The following is a 4,763-nucleotide window of genomic DNA, read 5'->3' as shown; positions in this document are numbered from 1 at the left end:
GGTGGTGGCGTTGGTAGTAGTGGTAGTTGTGGTGGTGGTAGTGTGGTAGTGGTGGTGATGTTGGCTGGAGTCGAATGCAAAGAGGTCTTTTACTATCGCATGCCATGTGTGTGTGTGTGTGTTTGTTTGTTTGTGTATGTGTGTGCGTCTTTGTATGCGTGTATGCGTGTGTGTGTGTGTGTTTGTGTGGCTAATATCTATGAGGAGAATTAATAGTGAAAAATAATAATAAAATTATAACTTCTTAACTAGTTTTGATAAAGTTGTCGTTCCTGGCCAATACGTTGAGGCAGATTTGGCTTGGCAGATTTATATTAGAAAGGTTCGTTCGTTCGTTTGTTTGTTTGTTCGTTCGTTCGTTTGTTTGTTTGTGTCTGTGTGTGTACATCAAAAACAACAACTACGTCAACAACTACATCAACCACAACAACACTTACATTGATTTAACAACATCAACACACACGCAAAGTCAAAATTCGCTAATCACAAGGCCGACAAAATCACCCAATTAAAAAAAACTAGGTCATAACGGCACAGAGATACGCCAGAAGATGGCTGGCCAGAAAGCAGGTCACGAAGATGAGGATGAAGAAAAAGAGGATGCAAGAATGGAGAGAGAGCGATAGGGAGAGAGTTAGGAAGGAGATAGAGGAAAGGTTGAAGTGGGATGTTCAGAGGAGGGCTAATCCTACTACTAAAGAAGACTTTCAACTTCTTTATTCATCTCTTAAAGGTAAAATTTGGTCGTGTTATTAATTTATATCACTCATAAAACCAGCCAATCATACGACTGACCGATCGATCAATCGTCCAATCAAAAATTAGAATGGAAGGAAGCAGAGGAGAGGAAGCTGCGAAATGAATTAAGTGGGGCTGAGCTAAGAGCGGCCCTATGCATGCTGTTGGACGAAGAAGCTCGCATGATTGGTCACATTGAAGAAATGAAGGTGGAGCCAATAACTAATTAATTATTCATGAAATCCATCAAACAATTTAATGAGCTGATTAATTATTTAAAATGAAATTCCAAATTTAATCTACTTCACATTACACAATATTTAATTTATACTCATTTTATTGTGAATATAATCTATAAGGTAAATCATTCATTCGTTCGTTCGTTCATTCATTCATTCATTCATTCATTTATTCCATCATTCATTTTTCAATCAATAATTTAATCAATCATTCAATCAATCAACCAATCAAGGTGTCCGCCTTTGGCAAAATAAAAAATGAAAAGATTATCAAACAGTTACAAAAGGTAAGACGGAAGGAATTAGCACGCACACGCACATACCAACACACACACACTAACACGCACGCACACACGCACACACATGCGAACACACACACAAACAAACACACCAGATGTCTGCCCCGAAATCATGGCGACGCCCTGGCGACAATCGGCTGGTCACAATGGAGACCCCTCAGACGAAAAGAGCCGGAGAGTTGAAAGAACTCCACCGGACAATCAACATGTCCATGTCAGTGGACGAGAGGCTGGACGCACTGCTCATACTGAAGAACACCGTTCAGGTTAATTGACGATGATGGTGGTATTAGGATCATTGGTTTTAAATTTATCTGCATTACCAACTTATACTATAACGCCATTCACGCACACACACAGATACGCACACACACACACACAGACACTCACACACACACACAGAGACGCACGCACACACACACACGCGCATGCAGATTTATAATTGTCAATTGACGAGGGATCTAATCGAGTTGATAGAGAGAGAGACAGATCTTTTGGTGAGAGGCGTCAGAAAAGAGAGATTGGAAGGACTGAGGAAGAGGATCGTTACGTTGTTCGTGGAGTTCATCAAAAATCCCGGATTCAATCCGGAAGCCGGCCGCCTGATAACAAAGGTGGGATGTGCTGTATGATTGATCAGGATACATTGGGATATTGATATTTTATTTAGCTGCATTTATCTTTACTTTAAACCATTTTTTGTGAGAAACATCAAGAGTTTTAGAATCAGGTAAGATAATGGGAGGAATAGTAATGGAGTGTTTAAATTTATTAAAACAAATTAATTCAAATTTAGAAGGATTAAGTTTAAGACACATAGGGCCAGACCAAGCGATAATTGAAGAAAGACATAGAGATAGATAGATTATGAAGAACACTATTGAGTTTAGATGGAGGAAAAGAAGTTTAAATATGAGAATCACAAGCATATAGTTGAATAGAGAAAGAAAAGTTATTAATAATACGAGGTAGTTCAGAAGTATAGGGTATAAATAGGAGAGAGCCAAAAAATGAACCCTGAGGTACCCCGAAAGTAAGAGTAGAGTGTGTAATGAAATTAAATGAAAATAAAAATTAACGAAAAATTATTGAATCAGCCATTAAATCACAACAAATAAAATTTATTTTTCAAATATTTATATCAAAATGAACTGATAAAACATTCTCAGAGTAAAAATTTGCATCAACAAACGAACAAGAACAAGACAAAAAAATTACAAATTTTACCCTAACCTCCCGACTAATTTACCAAACAGCAGAAATCTTCTCTCTACCAACAACAACAAAACAACAAAGAAAACGTAGCCCTCAAAGTATGCGCCAACTGTTGCGTGGCATACACTTCCGGCGGTGTCAGCACGACGCAGGACCTGGGTTCGAAAGCAGTGTGCGCCAAATGTCGCAAGCAGTTGAAAGAGAAGTGCTCTTTCAAGAGGTTTTTAGATTCCGTCATAGAAGAGGAGATTAAGAGGGAGATGAAACCGTCTGTTGTGTTCATGTTGCAGGTTAGGTTCTATGTTAACGTTGTCTGCCTTTAGGTCACCTATGTTAATGTTGTCTATATCACCATCCGTTTATTTATTACAAGGAAAGTGATATGGAGTACCTCGTGTTGAAAATATGGGACGGTCAAAGTATTCTGAGTGGAGTTGAAGGTTTGCTACTCTTGTTGTTACCAATAACATTATTATTATTATTTTTATTATTATTAAAAAAATTATTTAAAATTTTATTATTGCTAAGGTTTGGACGAGCTGACCATGGTAAGATGGCACTCAAACGAGGAATGGTCACCTTGGAATTGTCTCTTGGTCACCAAGAATGAGGCGCTAGTTCATGCGAACGTTACCAATTTACGAAAGGTTCTTATGTTTGTATGTGTGTGCGTGTGTGTGTGTGTGTGCGTGTGTGTGTGCGTGTGTATGTGAATACATTCGGCACAAAATGACAGCCTGTATGTGATATGGGAGGTTTTCTTTTGGACTCTAATCCGGTTGGTTAAGGTACTAGTGGGATCACGCGCCTTATCTTATACACCATCTTTCCATCTTTTTTTTTCTCTTTTTCTCTCTCTCTCTTCTCCTCTCTCTCTCTCTCTCTCTCTCTCTCTCTCTTTTCTCTTTCTTCCTCTGTATTTTTATAATTTTTTCAGGCATACGGAAATGATTTGATCCAGAAAATTCATAACAAGCATACATTGGCGAGGTCATTCTTCTCGAAGATTCCACATCTGTCATCTCTGATGAGTGCGTGATGGTGACGACGATGACGATGGCAATGACGATGGTAATTATAATATAACAAAAGCCCTGATGACGAGATGATAACAATGATGAATATGAGAATTTTACACTCCAATTAGATCATCTTGCCTTTTTCACATTTTTCTTCCATTTTTAACTTTTCTCACCTTTTTAAAGTCTATTTTTATATTTCAATTTTTCGGTAATTCTATTATTTTCCATTTTGTCAAAATATTCTCCATAAGCCATTATTTTTAACGATATTAATAAATTATGTATAAATAAAATTAACTTTTATTGATTAAATCGAATAATTTTATTTTGTAAAACAACCAAACACGTTTTTCTCATTAAAATTTTGATTTATGAAATAAAATAGAAAAATCGACCAGTACCAAATTTGTTCAAACCGAATCGAATACTTACTTCGGCACGCACATCCTTCATTATATTTCTCCTAACCACATGTTGAGCGATAATTGAAGTTATCAACATTTTCGATCGTTCATTTCTCTGCATTTATAATTAATTTGTAAAATTATCTCATATTTATATTTAAAAGTTAATAAATTATTAATTAAAATAAATCGCTATGGTTCTTTTTGAAGATGACATGAAGGTTGTTTTACATGGTGGTGGAAATCTTGTTGGGATAAAATCCAGATTTTCACCGGATTCAAAGTTAGTTGGGATTGGGGTGGGGAGAGGAGGGAGGGTTTTGCGATCCGGTTAAGTTATTTTTTTATGTTTAATCTCTTCGCTTTTTTGCTTTTCACTATTGATTTTGTTTTGTTGTAATTGAAAGTTTAGTAATTTAGTTTTTAATTTACCTTTTATTTTTATTTTATTAATAGTTATTTGGTAATTTATAAATATATAATAAAAATGTGTATCAGGTATTTGTTGTGTGGTAGTGGTAGAGATGTAAAAGTGTACTCCTTAGCCAGCGGCCTCTGCTGTCAGGTTCTCCGGGGACATCGTAGGGATGTGACGAGTATTCAGCAAGATCCTAATAACAGATTTCAGGTAGAATTAGGAACTTTTATATTTTGTGTTTTTGGTTATTAGCTGTGTTGCTGTTTGTTTGTTAGTTTGCATTATTTACCTACAGGTAATATGGCTAACATTTTCCTAACATAACCTTTGTAACACATACAATGTAAATTGCAAGTTTTACATCAATAACATACATAGAACATTAACATTTTAAAATACACTAGCATAGATGACATCAACGAAAAATA

This window comes from Helobdella robusta, assembly GCF_000326865.2.
Source record: "Helobdella robusta unplaced genomic scaffold HELROscaffold_57, whole genome shotgun sequence".
NCBI lineage: Eukaryota > Metazoa > Annelida > Clitellata > Rhynchobdellida > Glossiphoniidae > Helobdella > Helobdella robusta.
This window is presented reverse-complemented; position numbering follows the sequence as displayed.